The 23,105-nt window shown below is 44.0% G+C and overlaps 1 long non-coding RNA gene across 1 annotated transcript in view; it reads left to right on the forward strand.

The window, feature by feature from the left end:
* Positions 1-3,425: 3,425 nt before the first annotated feature.
* The window catches only part of LOC135320227 (uncharacterized), a 415,474-nt gene continuing 395,794 nt past the window's right edge, over positions 3,426-23,105 (forward strand). Inside the window, exon 1 of the long non-coding RNA XR_010379478.1 lies at positions 3,426-3,607. This is a non-coding gene — a long non-coding RNA (uncharacterized LOC135320227). The remainder of the gene's footprint in view (positions 3,608-23,105) is intronic.

A 23,105-nucleotide genomic window follows, 5' to 3' on the forward strand; every position in this document is an offset into this window, starting at 1 on the left:
TATCTTTGTTTTTTGTTTTTATTTCATCCCCAGCAGGGGTACACAGACTGGCTCGGTTCCATGAGCCGGCATATGGGAACCACTGATTGAGAGTCTGAGCTGAGCCCAACTGTAAGAAATGGGCGAGGGACTAGATCTTTGACTCTGGTCCCTTCATAGACCTCATTCCAAATGTGGACCTTCCCTCTTATTATGGGATTTTGACAAGGTTTCTAAGAATTTTTTTTTTTTAAAGATCTAGGTTTAGCTTGGATTCTCTAGTCTGCTGACTATTCAGTGAGGGACTTTCCAAAGGAGCAACAGGATGATTAATAAGATGTGAAAATCTGAGTGATCAGAGAAACTGTTAGTGTGTATTACAAAATGAAGCTACTCCTCTCCTCTTTTGGAAGAGTGAGTCAACAATGATAAGTCTTCCAAAATTATACTCTTTGCCCCAATTTCTGCTGAAATAATTTGACATTCAACCAGCTGATGACTTCTTATACTGCATGAAGTAATTAAACTTTCTATATGGTTTTGTCTATTCTCTTTCCATTAGTTGACTCTTTTTGACTTTATGTTCTTACATTTATCACTTTCAATTATTTGATCAATTACTGGATCATGTGGGATTCCCATTGTTCCCCCAGCCCTGTGATCAGGATATTAGCAATTCCTAGCTGTCCTCTTGATTACCTTGTGGTTTTCATCCTGGCACATTCCCATGCCACCTGGTTTACACTCTTCCTAGCTTCCTTCACCATGTAGACTTGTGGTACTTATACGTATTTCCTTCTTGCTTATTTCTTAATAATGTCATTCTGACATCTCTTCCAATTTACATTTTTCCCCCTACATCTCTCACTGTTCTCAGTTCTTTGTTTCATAGCAAGATGTGACTGTAGTTCTCAACTGGAAATTAAATTCAGTAAATATGCATTTGGATCCACTATTGCAAGGCACTGTGTTAGGCTATGTGGACAATTCATAGGTGAGTGTGGCTCAGTTTCTGCCTCTGAGGATTTTATGGTTGAATAGAAGGTGAGGATAAAACAGTCATCCCAATAGCTACTAAAAGCTATACCATCATAATTTCCCAAAGCAGAAAGATAAGGAAGAAGACATCATACCTAATTAGATGACTAGAAGAGGTTCAGAGAGGAGGGAGTATTTGAGTTGGATCTTGGAGGGGGTATATGATTTTGATAGGTTGGGATAAAGAGGAACAGGAGCAGATTTAGAATGATTCCTGATGGCTGGCTACGCCTACAGCAGGGACATTACCGTTTGTCTGACTAAAGCAAACTGTAAATACTATGGCAAATAGAAACAAATAAAAATTCTACTAGTTAAAGGCTCTGTTGATTTTAAAATCAGCAAATTATAATTGGTTTAACATAAGTATTTTTAACCGTGTTGAGTAGTAAGTGGAATAAATTAATTAAAAACACATGGAGTTAATTGGGTTCCCATCTGTTAGCTGTGCAATCTTTGGCAGGTTACTTAGCAGATCCATGCCTCAGTTCCCTTACCTGTAAAAAATGAGATAATGGTTAAAACAGTGCCTGGCATATAGTAAGCACACAATAAATTGTTGCCATTATTACTTGGAAACAGAGTCTGCTTATGGATTGAGTTTCAGTTTCTCTCTTGAGTCCTCTCTGCACTTAGGGAGTTCCTATTGGCTAATTTGCAGACACACCACTGAAGTTCTATGTCTGGAGTGTTTGCCTATAGCTATGGTCTGGAGGTCATGTACCCAGAGCTTAGACTTGAAAGACTACCAGGAAAAAGGAACAAACATGTGTATTCCAAATCCTATGTAGCCGGTAGAGAGGTTTCAAGCTTACCTAAAGCGCTGAAAGTCACTTGGCTTGAAGTAGACAATTTTCCAGATTTAGTCACAAGATGCTCAGTACTGGTGCCACCTTTGCGAGCACAGGTGTGAGGCAGTTAGGCATAGATGTGCGATTTCCTCGTTTTTTCAGCTTATACAAAGAAAGTCTGATTGCTTTGCGTTGATGCCTAACAATAGGCAGCAGCTGTGGGTTCACGCAAGTATTGCTGGGAGGGAACGTGTTTTCCTCGGGGGGTGTATTTAAATCTAGGAGGTTGCTTTGTGGAAGAGGGGCTGGGGAGAAGTTGCTGCTGCAGGCGGCCCGACTTTAGGAAGACCAGGTTCGTCAAACTTGCTTAAAAGATCAGCTACGTTATTGGGGAGGTTATTTTTTAGAGTACAAAAGGGTTCCTTAAAATTGAAGGTGCTTCTTTCATGCGTTTATGCTTTGTTAACCTCTCATATAGACCATTGACTGAAAAGAGTCAAAAGGAAAGTGTTTGCAGCTATTGCTCACTGGAGATCTACTAGGAAAGCTCAAGTCTCTCGAGTTGGTGTAAAAGTAGGATTCGCTTTGTTTATAATCTTGTTTGCCACCTATATTTGTTACGGTGTCCGAGCTCATACTGCTTGCCGCCGGACAGGCGGATAAACCGACAGATGGTGTTGGGGCGAGGAATAGCGACTTTATTCGGGAAAAGCCAGCAAACCGAGAAGATGGCGAACTGTGTAAAGAACCCACTTGCAGTGGTTGGAATGTTAGTTTCTTTTGTGCTACAAAGAGGGGGAGGTGCCGGGAGGAGGCAGTAATAGGTCCTTGTAAATTTCTTGCCCGGGGGGTGGGGGCAGAACCCGGGGGGGTGGGGGTGGGGACTTGTTACATTCTTTCTTGCAGCCCTTCAAACTTGGGCTAGGTCAAGAGGTTCCTGCGAGCTAAAAAAAAAAAAATGTATTTTAGCTTAAGGCTCTAGCAAGAGGCAGGGTTCCGGGAAAGGGGCCATTAGGTATATTTTAAGCTGCCAGAGGCAATATCCCTTTAGTGATTAACTTGTCTGCTTCGTACCAATCGCTATCGTGTGCCCCACGCACTGTGAGGCTAAGCAAACCGGGAAGTCGGAGGTTGGAGTGGAGACAGCTTTATTCGCAGGGTCGAGCCAGGTGAACGTGGGCTTGTGCTCAAAAACCCGAACTCACTGATACTTATTGGGAAAGAGTTTTTATAGGCAAAATCTGGGGTGAGGGCTGCGGGATGTGTGACTTCTAATTGGTTGGTGGTGAGGCAGCAGGGCGGTTTTCCAGGAATTTCGAGCTCAGCCTAAAGTCACCATCCCCCACCTGGGTGGGGGCCTCAGTTCCTGCGGAACAACGCAAGGGTACTTTGTATATTCCTTCTGGAGGAACTGGGACCCTGCCCCAATGTTGCACTGTGGTTTCTTGAGGGCTCCTCCTCCCCTCCACCCCCCAACCCCCACTCAGTCCCTCCCTTCCTTGATGAGAGATTGTTTGAATCTGCTCTTCAGAACTCGGGGAAGGTCAAGGAGGCTGAATGAGGCCTATTTCCTACAAACATGAAATGCGGGGACTTGGAAAGGATTTATACCAGGGAGGACCCCCCCACAGGGTCCTGCTTGAGCTAGTCAGACTAAGCAAAAGCAATAGAAGACAAAGGTTAAAGTAAAAGGAACAGAACCAGTACGGAGTCAGATTTGTTCTTCCTGATTACAGACTGCGCTTCTGCAATGGGCCCTGGAGAAACCAGGATCTTGCCTTCTGGTCTGCGAGGAAATGGTGAGTCCAATAACATATGAGGTATCCTACGGCGACCAAGGTGGGGTTATTGGGGATTGTGTTTTCTTTATCTCTGTGGTCTCATGCCTCTTCCAGTGCCTGCTTGACAAATAGTAAGAGGTAAAAACTTTTTTTGGGGGGAATTTACAATAGTAAGAGGGGAGTTCTACACAACTCTGCTGGAGTTCAGAGAGCGTATAGGGTACAGCTACTGAAGCAAGTCTTAGCAGCCATAGTCTTTCCTGCATCAAGGCCTGGCCTCTCTGATGAGTGAGAGATGAGTCTTTATTTGGATGCTGCCGACTCTTACTATTCTTCTGGCCATTTCCCTACTGTGTGAGGATCTCTGCTTAGCTGAGGTCTTTAGGAAGGAAGGCAGTGAAGAGGGTACCAAAGACAAATTTTTCTGACTTTGTAATTCAGCCAGTGGTTGGTATATTCTAGAAAGCAATTTGGCTCATCAGGCTATTAGAGCCTGGTGGCACTAGACAGGTGAGGCTGCTATAGGACCCTTATCTCCCTGTAGCTGCCAATTTTACTCAGGACCAGAAGCGCTCACTGCCTTCCTCAAGAAATGCGCAAAATCAGGAGACAAGCTGCACTTGGCCTTAATCTGCTCCAAAGTTGAAGGTGGTATATGTGAGTCAGGAGTGAGGTATGCGGTAAAGAAAGGAAGGATCAGAGGGAGCAGGATGCTGTTAGCCGAGGCAGAAGTTTCGAGAAATCTATCTTCCTAGCCACTTTTTGTTAGTAGTAAAACAGAGTCTTTGAGTTAGTTTGATGGTTTGGAATACTGAGGAACATTCTTTTTTCATTCCAAGGCAGAAGGAACATTACTTAGGTTGCTTTCTATAATATGTAAACCAACCACTGGTCAAGTCAGGAAGTCAGAAAAATTTGTCTTTGGTACCCTCTTCGCTGCCTTCCCAGCCTCCTTCATTCCTTTTAACCCCTTGATGGTCTGTCTGTCCATCCCTTTTTTCCTCACCACCTAGATTCCCAGAGTCTGCCTCTTGTCTTCTATCCCATTCTACTCAGAGTGTGGAAAACTATCAAGGGAGAATAACCTATGGCAGCTCCAAGGGCCACTGTGTGGGAGGGGACCTGAATCATTTAGTGGGATAAATCTCTATATGACATTTTTAGCAGCTGGCAGTTTGGGTGGGGAGAAGAGGGTGGGGTGGGACTGGGGGCATTTTGTTTCCTTCCTGATGCACACGGAGTTTGATTCATCAGGCAAATGGACTCTGCTCAATATAGTGGTAAAGCACATAGGCTGTAAAATCAGACTGACCTGGATTATGTCCCAGATGCATTTAAACAAGTTTTGTAACCTGTCTGTGCTTCAATTTCCTTATCTGTAAAATGTGGGAGACAATACCTGGCTCACAGGGTTGTCTTAAGGATCAGGTAATGGTGTAAGGCTCTGGGCATGGTTGTTAGCTCATAGTGTGATCTTAATTTAAGTACTTAGTATTACAAATTCAACCGTATTTACATCACTCCTCTGCCCGGAAAGCTTCCATGATTTCTTACTGTCCTAGAGAATCAAGTCTTAAACTTTTATCTTGGCATTTACAACTCTAAGATTGGACCGAAATTTAAAATACTCTAAGAATGCTCTGGACATGTACTTTCCATCAATTATTTGAGTTATAGAGTCAGACTCAATTAAAGGAAGGAGAAGCCCTCTTTTGGGGAGCAGTAAAATGTGTATAAGCCTAAATAAAGCCAGTCTTAATTCTGTTGAAAAAAACATATAAAAGTCCAAAATAAGTCCTCTTCAATTTAGGCGAGGCCGGGATAGACTGTGGAGGCAGGCAGGGGAGTACCACAAATGGGTAAGAGGTTCAGATACTGATACCAAATAAATGACACAGCTCAAACAGAGACCTTGGACTAGGACCCTGTTGTCCCGACTTTCAGCTTAGTGGATTTTTAGGCCAGCTGTCCTTGACTGTACCATGCCCCCTCCTGTTTGCTAGGGTGGGATACATGTGGGCTGAATAACAAAACTCCTCTTTAGCCATTAACAAATCGTCGTAATTAATTTCTCAGAGCTGCTTGCAGTCCCATGTGCCGCCCTAAGGAAAGGGGTCACTTAGACAGATAAGTGGAGGTGAGAGACATGCAGTCCTGCAGGGAGGGCAGTACCAGATGGTCCTCAGCGGCGGGAGGGCACTGGGCAGCTGGAGAGCTGAAAGCTGGAAGGGGAATGAAGGCATTCCCGGAGCAAGACTCCTCTGCCTTTCAGGTGTACTTCATTTGCCTTTGGGGGGCGGTGGGGATGGGGAATGTATTGATGGCTGAGATTCAGGGTTGACTTAAAATCTGATGAGATGTCACCTAAGTCTGACCTTCAGTCATTGACCGATGCTGAATTCTGCATTCAAACAAATTACTCTTGGCAGTTAAAATCTCCACAAAGGAGTCCTTTTGTATGCTGTGCTTGGTGTGCTCGTGAACCATGCATGCTTGTCTATGGATTCACCCTTGAAGGGCTTAGGTGGTGCACTCTATCAAAAATGGCTTAGGTCTTCAAACAGCTTCTAGGATTGTCATTGGTGAATGCATTTGGGTTCTCAGAGTCCCCATGATGGCACCTTACTAGAGTTTTAGCTGTGATTTCTTAATGCTCTGACACCTCATGAGCCTTGCAACTCCTAAATTCTACAGAACTTAGATAAAACACTTCAAGAAAGGTGAAAGGCATTTCCAGGGAATAGAATGCTCATATCAAATGGCTACAGAAACATTTCCTGATCTCCCCGTGCCCAGGAAACCAAATTGGTAAAGCAGCTTCAGTGTCTTGGCAAGAACACAACACTTGCTAGCTGTGTGGCTTTGGTCAAGTCACTTCCCCTGAGTCTGGTTTCCCTTCCATGACACAGGGAATAATTCCCCTGCCTCACAAGACAGTGGTGTTGATTAAAGGGGCTGCAGGGAAGTACACCGTACTCATGACGTGTGGAAGGAGTTCATTACAGGAATTAGCAGCCCAGAGAAGGCAAGATAGTACACACATGTCAGATATTAACATCAGGAGGTAATGGAATGCAGCAGTTTAGAGAATAAGGCTCTGGAATCAAACTGCTTGGTCTCACATGATGGTGCTACCATGTACTAGCTGTGTGATCTTGGGTATGTTACTCTTTGAGGCTCAGTTTCCTTACCTGTCAAACGGGATAACGAGAGAACCCATTCCCACAGGGTAGTTATGAAGAAATTAATAATTTAAGTGTTTGGCACAGAACCTGGCACATAGTAAGATGCTGTTATGAACAAAGTCATAAAGCAATTTCTTGCTCTGTGCAGCAATGATCACCTTTCATACATACAGTCACATTTGATTATTATTACCTGTTTTGTGAGGTCGGTGGGACGAGTATTACCATTTTACAGAGAGATCGGTGATTCTGTCAAGGACCCTGAGAAAGTAGGTGATAGGCCTTTGATTAGCACCCAAGAGCTTGGATTCTTTACTTCTTAAGGCTGAAGTGAATTCTGAGACTGTCCAGATGATGGTAGCTCAGCAGCAGGGAGCTTGCTGGCCAGGGACCACCTCAGAGACATAAGCCTCCCTCTGCCTATGTTTGGGGCCTGACCTACCAGATGAATTATTAAGTTATCAAATAAGCCATAGGGAGGGGCAAATGAGGCTTCGTCCCCTCCTCCCTGTGTTGGGTAACACCTGAATCGGGGCCCCTCACTTCAGCTTGTATTAATTAGTACATTTCATCATGAATGAGATTGCAGCTTCCTTCTAATAAAACTTAATGTTACTGTTACTGTGTATTGTGCTCTGTAAGCCTTTCCCACACTTGTTTCTTATGAGGCGGTCTTAAAAAAAAATTTCACTTCTTTGTTAATCACAGCAGATATCTCTGTCATTTGGGGACCCACTCTGTATTAATGAATATGGATTGAATGCTTCCTAATTGTTCTCTGAATACCTCCCAATTTTCAGGAGGGTAATTGATTTCAATCAACTTCTTTAGGGCACTCTGCACTCTTGAAGCCTGTAATTTTCAAGTTCAATATTTGTGTGCTCATACCCTCAGGAGTGCTTCAGTTGGATCCTGCTATAATCCTGGAATTCTAACCAGTCACCAACTTGAAGTATATTTATCATTAAATTCACTTATTTTTTTTTAGTATAGCTGAGACATACTTTAAGGCATAACTCACAAACTCTAAATTTTCTGAAAAGCCAAATTACAAAAGCATTTAAAATTTGAAACACAAAACTACTTGGCTTTAGTGATGAGTGTATTAAAATCTTTCCCATACCTTTAGCTGTATAATAGTCTGGGACAAAGAAACTTAAAGGTCAGACGTTAGGTGTTTACTGTGGACAATTAGTCAAAGAGAAAAGAGCTCAAAGGAGGAGCTCTTTGGGAAGATCATTTCATTTACAAAAATTCAGTTCTAGTTGAACTTCTAGAAATTCAGATGAGTATATTTGTATACATTTCCACATAATAGCTTTTTCTTGTTATGAAAATTCTTCCATATTCTAATTTTTTCTTTTTTTGCTCAAGTCCACGTTCAAAGATCTATGGTGATTTACTATTTTTCTATGGAATTTGGCACAACTAAATTTACCCTACACTAGATATTCTATCATTAGTTCTACCTCTAAAAGTGCATAGCTTCTTACCAGACTTTTTTGGGGAGGGAACACCTAAATTGAGAATAGCCACTTTGATCACTATATTTGACCTAGAATTAACATCGTTGAGGTTCTTCACTGCCATTTTTGAGCTGGACAATTGCAAAAGTTTAACCAGGCTTCGTCTCTTTCCCCACTTCAACTTATCACAGACACTGTTGCTAGAAAAATTTCCCCCAGACATTATGCCTTTCCCTTGTGAGATCGTCAAGGACTCCCTGTTAACCATTGGCCTGGAATACCAGATCCCATAATCTGAATTTGGAATTAATACCTTTCCAGTTTTTTTTGCTATTAGGACTTCACATACCATAGGCTCCTGCCAGCCAAACTATTGCAACACCTTGAACACTGCATGCACAGTCACACATACCCCTGTGTCTACTGATGTTGCTCCTTCAACCAACAGTAATACACTTCACCATCTCTATCTGCATTTCACGTGTCTGCGTTTGTGAGGGTAAAGTAGGGCCTTTTTTTTTTTTTTTAAAGAGACCATAGAGGAGAAGGGCTTTAAAAATTCAGAAGTTCATTTTTTCCTGTCAGTTCTGTTGTGTTTCAGAATGACAGTGGCTCTGCGTCTTCATTCAAGAACTTAGGCTCCTTATAAGTTGTCCATTTAACAGGCTGTTGCTCTACCATCCCCTGCGGTGTGGTTCTCATCTGAGTGGTCAGGGCTGGCCCGCCTCATCCAGGTTCCAGCTGGAGGGAGAGGAGAGAGTGACTAAGACTGGTCCACTCCCTTAAGATCTAAGCCTGGAAGTGGCACGTGCTGCTTCTCGCATCCCATCGAAAAGAAATTAGTCACTCACTCCTGTGAAAGAGGCTAGGCAGTGTAGTCTAGCCACAGGGATGGAAGAAACGGAGGGCAAATTTTGGTGGCCAACTAGAAGTTGGTGCCACATGATTAAAATCTGACTCATGGGCTGTCTTGAGCCCCTCAGCTGAAAAGCCATTTCTCTCTCCTCTGAATTGCTCTGGGCTGGGGCTTTTCCAGCGGTGAAGTGTATCAGAATTACCTGTGGTTCTTGTTTAAACTACAGCCTCTGAATCAGTCATTGAGCAGGGCCTGAGATGCTGCATTTCTAACCAGCTCCTTGGAGATACTCATGCGCGGATCTGCAGAATCCTCTTTGGGTATGGAGATTTGAATATATTTTCTGTTTCCCACTGATGGAATGTAACGTTCCTTACTGGCTATTCATGTGCATATCCTAACCTCCTTACTAGACAGTTATTTCTCATAGCAGACTCGGGATTTCCTTGGTATCTTTCTCGCCCTGCCTCCCCTCCAGGACCAAGAGTAGAGTCTTGTACGTTGAGAAGTACTTAAGAAATACCTGACTAAGTGACAAGCGGTGTCGACTAACTCAGAAGTTTGAGCATAAACTTTTGAAAAGGCAGCCCTACTTAATGCCAAGTTCTGGGCTATGCTGAGTGCAATCACTTGTTTGGAAATGGTCTCGTGGAAGCCCCACTCCTGCAGCCAAACCAAGGGAGAAGCTGTCAGAGGGCTGAGCTAATTGGAATTTAGCAAATGGAAACCACATTTGATCAAGGATTTTTCCCCTCTGTGTGCTGTGACCGTTTCAAAAGAAATGCTAATCCCTATGTTGGGAATTCATTTCCAGAGAGCCTCTCTGTTTAACAAGAATGATTTTTGTGCCCACAGAACTTTCCGAGCCAGTTCGATAAATTTTGTTGAAGAGGTGGCTGTTCCCCACCCTTCCCACCTGGAAGCATGCAATGATCCTCCACTGGGAAAGTCTCAGGTTCAGTTCCAATGAAAGCTGGATGAGAATGACTTCTCAGCTTGGCCCCATGTTTGCCTGTTTTCTCAATCCTGACATAGGTAGTCATGTTCTGGGGCTAGAAGAAGGGAGAGGGCATGAAGTGAGCTGGGGTTTTAAAACCAAGGCTACTTGGTAATTTAGCCTGAGCCACATGGAGCAAAGTAAGATCTGAGGTCTCCTGCCCCTCTTCCTTAGCCTGCCTGATGGAACCCCTATCTAGAACTATTTTCTACTTGGAAATGGTCATAAAAGAGACAAGATTGAAGTTCCCTTTGGGGCTCCATAGGGAAAAAAATTCACAAGCAAATGAATCATGTTACCCAGATTTTAGAGATTCTTAGCCTAGTTGAAGAAATGAGTTTGTCTGTTAGCCCCACTGGTACAATCTACTAATGCCCCAACTACAAACCACAGAACTTCAGAGTGGGGCTCATTGCGACCTGCAGGCTCGCTGTCCTTTGCAGTACCTCGTTAGCACTTAATTCCATTAGTGGGCTTTGGAACTGAGAAAAGGACACTCAGGCATGCTACTAGATTTTCCTGATCTCTGCCCCTCCTTCCTGTGACCCTGTAAGTGTTTGCGATGTTATCTGCACAGTCTGTCCTAAGCTGTTACTATACTTGTTATACATGATTTTGTAAGTATTCCACGTTGTTGGCCTTCCCATTTCCTTGGTGAGAACTTAGAGCATCACAATTCAAGAATGAAGATGTTCCAACCAGGGTGCCACAAGCCCTAGGGAGCAGAATTTCAGGAGGTGCTCCCTTGAACATGCTGGGCCCGCTCCTGCAGGACCCTAAGAGTGAGTGCCTCCTGCAGTTTTGTGCCCCACGGGCCTTGTTGGACTTATCCTAGTCCAGGTCCCGATTCTCAAGACAGAGCCCAAAGTGCCAGTTACTGAGATCATTTGGAGAACAGTCATCTCTTTAAATCCTCCCACTTTCTTTTTGGTAAATGCAGAGATCTTCCACATGCAGACAGGACACATAAAAATGAAATTCAGCAATCATAATTTTATCCATGCCTTGAACGTAACTGTTACCTATTCACTTGCCCTCTAAGCTGCAGCTAAACAAAGTCTTGCCATAGATTTTATAATGAGCACATATTCATTATTGGCTTTGGGGATCTCCTTGGATTTCACTCTTGACATGGGTCTCAAAGCCCCCTGAGTTCTCAGCCCATCCGTGGTGCATCTCAATGCAGGCGAACATGTCATTCCTACCCACTGCCTGCCTAGACCCACTTGCAAGGCATATGTGAATGCCGCCTAATTAGCTGTGACGTGCATTTTGGCATATGTCGGAAGTTAAAGCCACTTCCTTAGAGGTACTCAAACTCCGAATTTATCTTTATTAAGGCCTTGTCCAAATGATAAATATACACTGCCTCCTTGCTATCTACTGCTGGGAAATAAATCACTTTAGGATTGATTTGCTAACGGCTTTCTTAACTCCAAGGGTCCTCCTGCCCCAGAGGTCACACTGTCCTTCACAAACGCTGGTAACCAAACAGAAGACCCCAAGCTGACCATGCAGTGAACAAAGCAGGGAACCTGGGTGGAGGGGAAGCGATTCCCTGCGCCCAGCCCAGAAAAAACAGCCTTACAAGGCACAATATGCTGGAGAAAAAAAACCAGTGTTGAGTATATGAGTGAACAGATGGCATATATTTACTTTTTTTTCCAGCAAAATGCTATGAACTTGGGTACTTCAGACAGGAATTACAAACTCCTCCCAGAGTCTACCAGGTAATATAAATAAGCAAAACTGACTCAAGTATGAGATGTTTGAGAGTGGGTGGGGATTTCAGGAAAGCAGAGGCTGCGTTCCCCAACCACCCCAGCCTCCTTTTGCTACATGGGAACTTGGGCCACGTCTTGCTAGATCTCCTGATTCTTCAGGAGGAGGTAATTTGATTTTTTTTCCCCTAACATAATAGTTCTATTTTTTTAAATGTTGGAAAGTTAAAGAAAATTTTAAAAGATACTATGGGGGACAAAATATCCCTGAAGAACAGATTTGTCTTACAAAGTCTTGAAGTCTGACTCCAGCCCGTTTGTGGTTCCTTGCTTAGGACCACGACTCTTGTACTCAGTGACTTCTCATGCGCTCAGCCAGTCATGAGGATGGATGTTCTTAAGATGCCATGATGTTAAGACTCAGTTTTCAAGTCAGGTTTACGATGATCTTTATCTCATCACACTCACTTAGCTCCTCCTCGGCATTCCTGGGATAACATAACTGCACAAACCCGAGTCCCATTAGCAGATGCCACTAAGTCTCCTGCCTTGGCCTTTCTAGAGTGACCACAGGAAGCCCGTGGAGCCTCCCGCTTCCTGAGGAAGCAGCACAGGGAAATAGTGCTGACTTCGCTAGCTTGGTTTTCTTAAGATTCTTCATATTTTGCTTGTCTCAACTGCTTGCTGCTTGGCCCTTTTGAATTCTCCTGGCCTACTTCTGACTTTGTCAGTTGTTGACTAATAGAGGTGGAGTGCATATCGAGGTGGCCACTTCTTGAGGGAATGTGTTCTCTGAATTTATTCCTTGTAGGTTGAATTAACAGGTCTTTGATTTGCTTTGTGGCCTATATGGTTGACGTCAGCTTGTTCTGCCCTTGTGATCTAAGATGTGAAAGGACTTCATGGCCTTTGGAAGCTCAAACACATACCAAAGATTCTGGTGAACTTCCAAGGGAGCCTCATATACTTCCTGGTCGCTCACTGTCCCAGTCCCACACTAGATTTACTGGATGTGAAACATAGGCCCCACCTCCTCCTCAGGCCCCACCCCTGCCCTCTCAGGTCCCGCCCCCATCCTCTGACACCACCCCTGAGCGCAGACTTTCCCCAGTCTGTGTGTGGTCAGGGTCACATCATCACTCACCCCCACAGACTGGCTCCACCTCTCCCTGTTACTCTCCCATCTCAGCTCACCTCTCCCTCCCATATTGTCTTGGCAACATTAAATTTTTTCCTCCCTCTGACAGAGCAGCTTCCTCACTCTTTGGTGGCCTTGTTAACACTCTGGTTGTTAGGGTTGGGATCACCTTTGTGAACCTGTAAAAAACATTCTTCTTGTTAATTAACAGAAGCATATAGTGCTGAAAGGCCTTGTTTAAAATCTCAGGCTGACACAGCTTTGCTTTTGAAATTGCATCAGTGATAATGGAACATCCCATTCTTGGCTGGAACACCTTGATTGGTTTTGCAGAGCTTCCCAGAAGGGGATTTGGGACAACCTTCAACATTTATCTCAGTTCTGTATTTTTCCAGAAGGTGGGACCCTGAGGCTACATCTCAGCCTAGTGCTAACATTCACCCGTTTATACACAGCCCTGCTCTACTGTGAGACCATCAGACCTTGGCTTCACTTAAGTTGTTCCTATACCACTCTCCCCCACACCCTGCCTGCCTGATCCGAAATAATGCTGTCACTTCCTTTGGTGAGGTATGCCATGATTTCTCTGGTGTGTAGTCTCCCTTGCTGTAGCAAGTTAATAAGCCTAATATGTGACTACAAGGCTGTCTGTGATATTTATCTGATGGGCTTTATCACCTTCTGCTCCACTGCTATTAAAGTATTTGTCCCAAGACATGAAATTTTCTAAGAGGACTTACCTTTCATTGTACTATAACTTCCATGGAAGCAGAGAATTTTGTCTGTTTTCTTCACTGCTGTAGAACAGTACTTGGGATGTGCTGAAAGAATGAATGAATTGTTATATAAGAATGTGGAGACCGGCTTATAAAAGAGTATGATACCTCATTTCATCTTCCTTTGAACCCTGCCTGGAGTTCTGGAATCAGAGTGACCTGGGATAGACCACGTCTTAGTCTGTTCAGGCTACTAGAACACAATACCATAGACTGGGTGGCTTATAAAACAGCACAAATATATTGCTTCCAGTTGTGGAAGCTGGGAAATCTAAGATCAGGATGCCAGCATGGTTGGGTTCTAGGGAAGGCCCACTTCCAGTTTCTAGACCGTGATTCTCAAGTGGCAGAAAGGGCAAGGGAGTTCTTTGGGGTGTCTTTTATAAGGGCACTAATCCCATTCATGAGGGTTCCTCCTTGTGACCTCATCACCTTTCGAAGCCCCACATCCTAATATTTTGGGGGCTGACATTTCAACATGTGAATTTGGGGAGAGTTATAAGCCTTTGGTCTATTGCCGACCCCCATTCCAACATTAAACTAGGTGTATGATTTTGTATAATCTCTTTACACCTTGATTTTTTTTTAAACTGTTAAGTGGGGTTGATGCTAGCTGTCTTGCTGGTGGTTGTGAGGATTGAAGGAGGTGACTGATGTGAAGAGTTTATCATGGAATCTGGCATGTGCTAAATGCTAAGTAAACATCAGCTACTATTTTTCATTTTGGCCTTCATCTTTCCAGATGCCAGGGACTTAACTATCTCTGGGCCTCTGCTACTAGTCAGCACTAAATTTCATTTTGTCCTGTGGTAGAGGACCATATGTATGTTGTCTTTGAGTTGTAAACTCTGAGAGGGCAAGGTCCATGCCTTTCTAGCCATGTATCATTTTAGAGAAACACACCTATAGATCACTGGCGCATGGTAGATGCTCTAAATGTTTGTGGTTGGAAAGTCTGCCGAGCCGGAGCGGGGAGGGCAGGGTGTGCCCTGAGTGCTAGATGATTATGGTACAGCATTAACACCTGTCCTGAGCCGTTTCTGAATCTACCACAGAGGAGGGGCAGGGGTGAGGAAGGAGTGCTGCCTGCCCCTGCCCAGCGTGCAGGGCAATGACCCAGGGAAAGTGAGGGGGGCCAAGGAGGTGGGTACGGAGAAGCTTGGTGGGTGAATCCCTTTATTTTTCTGGAATTGCCCCTTGAGTCTAGCCTAGCAATTTGAGCAGCAGGGGGGATTCTGTGTGGCTCCTCTGTGACCAGAGACCGTTGGGTGGAGCTGTGCTGGAGTGGGGCTTTCCTGGTGACCGGGTGGGGATCTGCAGCCGCTGTGCCTTTTAGTCCCTCTGGGATCTGATACTGCAGGTGGAGGAAGCTGGACTGTGCCTTTCGGGCTGAGCTCTGAGTGGCTCTCCACTCGGAATATTCATGACGACTGCTGTAAGCGGCCCCTCTCACACTCTCAAGTGCAGGACTGAGAAAGGGGGAACAAGAGCCAACACCTAGGGAATGGGAAGAGGGCAGGGTTTCTTCAACATCCCTTTTCATTGCAAATTGACTCCTTGTGGCTCCCCCTGCCCCCTCTTCCCATGTCCCAATCCTCTTCAGTATTTTCCAGGGATAATGTTGGATGATGACTACCTTTGAGCTTGTGTGGTGCTAATAAACTGGATATCTAGGGGGAGAAGCCCTGATTTGTTGTGTTGGCTGATTTCTGTGGCATAAACAGTCCCATCAGGGTGGACTTCTGACTACTAACTTGTAGCCACTGAATGTAGAGTTGAGAGGAGGTGTGGGTAATTGGCTCCAGCATCAAATTGCCTTGAACTTAAGTCTTATGACTATATGGGCTTGACCCTTTTTCTCTCCATTCCCTATACCACACCAGCGGCAATAACTACAATACCAAAATGAAACGCTAAAGCTCCTTCTCATGCTGAAAGGCAAAAAAAGGAAAGTCTTTCTTGCAGACGTACTACATATGTTATATCAAGATTGCGTCAAGGGTGAGTGCTGGCTGCTAATTTTTCATATTAATTAAGGCAGAAACAGCAGGAAACACCATGGTCTTGTGATTCTGTAAGTCTCCGAATTGACAGGAGCCTCTGAGTCAAGCGTCAGGTACACTGATGGTGGGTCCCCTGAGCTGCTGTTTATAACACACAGTCGTCTCTCCATTAGCCCTGGGAGAGCTGACAGGGAGCGGCAGTATCAAAATAGAAACAAGTACTACCTTATTCACTGCTGTGCAGCGCCTTTTCCCCATGCCCTCACAACATCCATCAGAAAAAGGCTTCCCCCTAAGTGAGTAAGGCCATTTCTGCTGCCAGTAGAAGCTTCTGCAAATGGAATGTGTTTACTGGAGCTTGGGTGCTGAGGATGAGTGACAGGAGCGTGCTTGCTCGCTCCTGGTCCAGGTGGGGGAGGCAGAGAGCCGGCTCGAGCCCAGCTGGGCCAGAACTGCCGAACGTGGGTGAGGTTTGGTGCTAATTCCTTCCATTTCCAGGGGAATTGATCTCTTATCCTCCAGCCTCTGCCTAGCTGCCTCACATGGTCCCTCCTTTCTCATCTCTGTTTTCCAGGTTGGAGCTGTTGCTCAGCCAGCCTCTTGTCATTTGGAGAGACATAAGCAATGAACTAGGACTGTAGTGATGATTGAGACATACTTTATATATAATTGTCCTCAGAGCAAAGGGACAAGGAGCCTGTGCTGTCGAGTAGAAGTTTAACAGCAAACTCGCTAGGGAAAAAAAAGAGTGTGGTGTGTATTTCTACACTTTATTGATATGAAGCATGAATAGCACACGATTTCGAAAAACCTAACCAGTTTATTCTCACAGGACGCTTTCTGTCATTTTGCAGAATTGTATCCCTAGCCAACCTACAGTTGGGGTTGAACGAATGTGGTCCTGACATCAGTGTTGGTTGAGATTTTCAATTCTGTTGATGAGTAAGATGAGAGGGAAACAACAGAGATGCAGGGCAGGACTTCATTTCTTCATCAGCGATGTGAACAACTCTTGTTGAATTGAATAAGGGTTCAAATACTGAAAGAAAATGTCCTTCATTTTGTGGTGGGCACCATGTAACAGCTACACAAAATGCTTTTAAGTTTAACTTGTTATTAACACTTCATCACTTTTTAAAAGTCTAGACAATAACAGTCTGATAAATTGAGTCTAGGTTTCTAGGATTTTTGAAGTCCCATGATGTAAATACTCCCCACTCTGACAGGAGTAACTGAACTGAATTGTCAGGCTGTAATTGTGGTGTAACTGAAGGAGGAGTCAGAAGAGATGGGCAGCAGCATGCTACTAATAGGATATTTCCACCACACGGATGCTAGAGACAAATAACCTCAAAGGCATAGATAATAGTAAAATGTAGTACAAGAAGGAAGAAATGTGTTTGGAGTATTAACTTTAGTTTTAATATGATTTGTTTATTGGAGATACAGATCCATTAATTTTTAATAATGGCTGTGTTTACAAACTGGCTCACAAAATGTCCAAAAATTTAACAATTGACTCTTGAGCTGGAGTAGACCACCTCCAGCACATTGGTAAGGAAACGAACTTTGCAGGACTTCTGTATGGGCCACACTGTATACTTTGCATGTATAACTTCTAAGATTCCTTAGTTCTCAACCATCTTAATGATAACGGTACATAATTCAGTACCACTGGCTCTGGTTCTGCCTGCTTCTTGTAGGGTCCCACTCCCTTGCTGTGTCCCTGAAATTCTTGAAGTCTCTAGTGGGTATCTCCCCACAAGTCTCCTCTCATTACCATGTGCTGATGCTGCTTTGTTGGATGTTGATGAGGTATTCACCTGTTCTTTCTGTCTCTCATTAAGGCTGTGCTGTTCCTTGCTGCCACTGCCCTGCTGAACTCATGTCTCCTGACCCTATTGCTCTTCTGGGCATGACAGCAAAGTGTAGAAATGTTCACGGTACCAGGGCACCTGAAGAATTTGCCCCAAAGTAAGGGAGAACGCACCTCTCTCATTGGTATTACATTTTTTGGGAAGGGGTCTTCAAGCAGGACTGCTGATAACCTTACAATTTTGGGGGGGATAACTTTTATTTCCGAATAGTTTTTAGATTTACAGAACAGTTGAAAAAGGTAGTATACATTATGTGGTGCCTTTGTCACAATGAATGAATCAGTATTAACGTGTTATTATTAACTAAAGTATGTACTTTATTCAGAGTTCGTCTTTTTTTCTTAATGTTCCTTTTCTGTTTGAGGATTCCATCCAGGATCCCACGTTATGTTTAATAGTCACATCTTGGATTCCTCTTGACTGGGACAAGTTGAACTGATGTCTTCAACTCTCACCACATGCATCATTCTTGCCTCTCCCCTTGATTATCTGTAACCTGCCATTCTGACAGCAAGAAGCCTGGTTCCTACCATCTGCCATGCCTTTACTTAATTGTTCAATTCTAGTCTACATGTCTAGTGATACCAGCATTGTTCACCCAAAGCCCTGTGGGAAATGACTTTCTCAAATAGACTATGATGATTATGTACGGTTTCTTTTGTGTTTTATCTTAAAACCTCCACTTGCCTCCGAAAGTTACTTAGCTCAACGCTTGTCCTTCCCTTACAGCTTCTAGTAACACTCTAGTAAACAGTGTCCTTACCTGTTTCAGTCCTCCCTACTCAGACATAGGATATGTGGGACTGAGCTAGGAAGCAGATCCAAGTGGCAGGCATCACACTGTCCTCGGGATCCCTGATGCTGGAGATATTTTACCCGCTCTATCTCTTGATCAAGGTCAGTGTGTCTGATTCCTTCCTGTACTACAGTTCTCCAGGAGCTTTCTTAAGAACCTGAGGTAGAAATAGCTTTCTTTAGGGTTCTTTAAAGATTGTTCCAGATGTACCCAAACATGTTTGAGTCCTAATTAGGTAAGAGCTGTGACCCTTGTTCTACATGCTTCATCTTGCTTAACTTAATCATCATAAAAATACCTGCTAAAATTTACTAAGCGCTTACTATTGTCAGGCATTTTTCTAAGTGCATTAGAAGTATGAACTTGATAAAACCTCAAAATCCTATGAAGTGTAAGGTCTGTTAATCTGCCATTTTACAGGTAGGAATCAGAAGCTCAGAGTAACTTACTCAAGGTCATACACATCGAAATCTGTGCTCTTTCTACTAGACAACACTGCCTGCCTCAAATTACATGGTACCTAAAGCTGAATCTCATGATTTAAAAAAAAAATTAAAAATTTATGTCTCTTTCTTTGCTAGAGAATGCTTTTTTAGAGAGTTAGGCGATTATTGACGGTGGGGAAACATAAGGAAATCTAGGTCCCAATGCATTGTATTGCTTGTGTAGCTTGTCACACATCTTGGGAAATCGTTGTTGGTGTGTCCGGTGCTCTTTAGTCAAGGTAATTGAGCAGAAAATCCACAAAGAGAAGGAATGTTACTGCAGATGATCAGAAACTCTTCCTAGTTCTATTCCTCTCCTGTCCTTAGCCATTTTTGAGATGCAAACATATTTCAATTCAACAAACATCCACTGAGCACTTACTTGGTGTAAGCACTATGCTAGGCACTAGTGGGGAATAGAGAACAGAGAAATGGGTGAGGGATGGTTCCACAGTTTGAGCTTTCAGGTCGGTGGGGAAGAACAACATGTATCTAAAAGGCAGTTTCATTTTATTTTTTTTAATTAAGGTATAGTCAGTTTGCAATGTTGTGTCAACTTCTGGTGTACAACACAATTTAAAAGACAGTTTCAAATAACACAGAAATGGAATAAAATTCTGGCTTATGACCAGCCCAGCTCGCTCACTTTGGGGGCTTTGTCTTCTGTGCTGTGCTTGATTTGTGTTAACATTAGAATGGCTATCTGGTGAGTCCCAGTGGCCTGGGCCTCTCGGGAATACTCAGAGACTCAGGGAGGCCAGCCTGGGGTTCCAAGGGTAACCCACGTGATAGAGCAGCACAAGTTGGCTCTGGGCCTCTGTAGAGGGGCGGTGCTCTGGGTCCAGTGGAGGGTCAGATCTGGTGCTTTGGGCTTGTCTTGTTTCTGCTTAACACTTACTGAGGGAGAGTCTGAGCTTTTCCTAATTTCCTTTTGGCTCCCAGACCTCCTACCTCTCTTTCAGGTTGGCATTTCCTTGCCACCTTGCCATCCGCTCTTTCTCTCCCCAGCCTAATTAGTATATTGGTGGGAGGTAGCATCAGAAAGGGGAGGCTTTTCCCTGTGAACCCATTCTTTGCAGCAATCCATTCATTTGGGCTTTAATTGGCTTCAGAAGTCCCGTCAGTGCTTTGTCCTCTGTGCATCAGGAAGTTAATTACTTAATAAACCAAATGGGAGTCTTTCAGAAATGCAGTGTTAGCTCTTCTCTTTCTTAGAGCACAACTTGGGCCAGACAAGAGTACTTGAGTCACTGAGAACCAGCCTAAGGTAAACTTGAGAGGCTGAAGTTTGTGTTGAGTGCTCCAAACTTAGGAGTCCTCTTTCATAGTATGGCCTCTCATAGGCCCCTGGGCCTCTCCCTACAGTTCCTCTCCTGGGCTGTCCCTTTCCCATGCCTGACCCCATGCTTTGACCCCCCCCCCCTTTTTTTTTTTTTTTTTTTTAGCAATTCCTTCTATCAGAATGTATATTGTCTGTGTTTCATTTATAGGAGGTCCCATTCACTCAATTTGATAAAGCAGTTTACGTTAGCATTAACAACCGACACAATGGAATCTGACACTTAGAGGCCTTCTGCTAAATACAAATTCATTCATTACCACCCAACAACCCTCTGAAGTTGATTTTTCCTATTATAGCCATTCAACAGATGAAGAACTCAAGGCCCAGAGGGGTTTAAGTGACTTGTCTAAGATCCCACCGCTAGCAAGCACGGGAGCTGGGATTCAAACCTAGGTTGTCTGACACTGGAGCCCCTGTCTACAAATCACCAGGTTGTAATGCCAAGTGGTTTACTAATGGCTGATAATGACCTACTGCGGAGGCATGTTTGCATACTTCTCTAGCCTCTTTCCAGAGAGCGCATACATTGAGCACCTACTATGAGCTAGATGATGTTTTTCCTCTTAACAGTGCAATTTAATATTTGAATTTTTAGGAGTGATTACTGTAGGCATCATGAAAGGATTGAAGAACAATTAAGTGTTAAATTGCTTAGTATTGATTGTAAGTGCACTGGTATTGTAGGAGGTAGAATTGTGCTGGGGTTGGATAGGTAGAGAGAAAGGAGGGGGAAGGCATTTTTGGCGGCAGGGACTGAGACAGCAAGGGTAGAATTGAGAAGGTGAGAAAGGAGCAGTAAGGAGGTGGACTTGGCTGGCACACTGATGATCAAGTCTCTATGCAACTAGGAGTACAACCTCCCAGACCTTGTGGCTGCAGCTCTGCTGCTACATCTGCCAAGGACTATCTCTAGCCGGGAAGACACATTGTTCTATAATAACAGGTGACATTTATTGAGTGCATGGTTCTACAGCATTGGCAAGAATGACTTTATTTAATCCTCAAAACAACCTCATGAAACTGGAACTGTTAGTCTCCCCACTTTAGTTAAGGAAACAGATTCAGGGATGCTAAGAAACTTACCCAAGGTCGCATAGCTAGTGAAGAAGCAGGGCTGGAAAATGAACTCAGGCAGTCTGGCTCCAGAGAACTTGAACTTAACCATCAAGCTATACTTCCTCTGTTTGAGCAGTACTACTCCTGGCTAGGCTCTTGTAACCCCTTTGTAAGCTTCTCCTCTGGTTTATTAACCAGATCTCTTATATTGGAAAGGACTACTTCTGTCCTTTGTGCCTGTGATCTAGACCAGAAGCAGACCAAATAGCCTCTAAATTTTTTTCCCCCTAGGGCCAAACCTTGGTTTTGATTCTCCATATCATCCTCACCCTTGGAAAATGCAGCATAGAAAAAACAAAGCCAAAAGAAGATAGGACCCTTCTTCCTAAAGTCTAGAGCAGATCTGGCCTTCTTTGTCCTTGCTAGGTCTTTTTACCTGGGGCTCAACCGTGGTCCTGTTGAGCCTTACAAGTGATGAGTCCTTCCCGTTAGGTACTTGAAGAAGACCATTCCAAGCCAGAAGCAATGGAAAGAGCATTTCTCTTAGTCTATTTATGTACATAATCCCTTTTCTCCTCCACCGAAAGGTGTACCTTCTAACACGGTGGATCAATTGGTTTCTTGGACCCTCATTTTGACTCTCAGCCTTAACAAGAACTTCTATAATGTAGACTTAGAGAAGATGGAGAGAGAGGCTGCCTTCTGCTTTGGTGATAGGGCGAAGCCACTACTACACCAGTTTGTTGCTCTGTTTACACAGAAGGGTTAACAGTCCAGCCTTTTGTTACCCAGGAGAGTTGCTCTTTCTCTTCATGAAAGACCTCAGTGGAAAGTCCCAATCCTACCTCTGCACCTGTCAATCTGCCTTTCTAATCCTTGCCACCTGGGCCCTGTGAGATGGGAATTGAGGCCCTCGAATCTTCTGTGAATGTCGCTTTCGTGTGTGTCCTTTCCCCTAAAGCGTCTGAAATTGGTCCACACAGGGAGTTACTTCTATGAAGTTGACCAAACTCAGAAAGCTGCCTTGAATTTTCGATTTCTCATCTTTTTCATACACAGCTATGCTAGAACACCCTCTTCAGAGACAATTTAACGATGCACACATTGCCCCAAGTTGGCCCCCACCCAGAAAATGTCAACGCTAAAACCCTCCTTCCATTATTAAGTGTATCCCTGTTTTCAAAGAGAATTGAAAGTTCTAAGAAATAGCAACAAAATCCCCCTGCCCCAAACAATCTCCCTTCCCTTGTTTGCACAGAAATAAACTTTATTTCGCAGGCAGTAGGTGGCCATTATAAGTTCTTAAGCAGCATGAAAAAGTGGTGGTACAGGAGGATTGATCAAGCAAGAGCAGACTGCTAATACTTTGCAGGCTGTGTGGCTGGTCTTGGTCATAGCTACTTGGCCCCGTTGTTGAGGTGTGAAAGCAGCCGTAGACAGAAGGTGAAGGACAAGTGTGGCCGTGTACCAATACGACCTTAGTTACAAAACCAGGCGGTGGGCTGGAATTTGATTCTCAGTCTGGAGTTGGCCAACCTTTGGCACAGTAAGAAATGAGTTCAACAGTTTGTTCATGAGTCTTGCCAATAAGCAAAGTCATGCCTTGAGGATGAGGGGTCACAGAGCGGCCGTGTATGTTATTCTAGTGGAAGCTGCCACAGGGAAACCTGGGAACTGCTAGCTCCTTCTGATGGGTACCATGGACAGAGCAAAGGTGACTTGGAAGAGAAGTTTTGTGGGGAGATGCTCATCTTTGGAGATGAGTTTGAGGTGAAAGCAGAATGTCCAAGTGAAGGTCACCTGTAGCCACAGTGATTG

This window comes from Camelus dromedarius, chromosome X (assembly GCF_036321535.1).
Source record: "Camelus dromedarius isolate mCamDro1 chromosome X, mCamDro1.pat, whole genome shotgun sequence".
Taxonomy (NCBI): Eukaryota; Metazoa; Chordata; class Mammalia; order Artiodactyla; family Camelidae; genus Camelus; species Camelus dromedarius.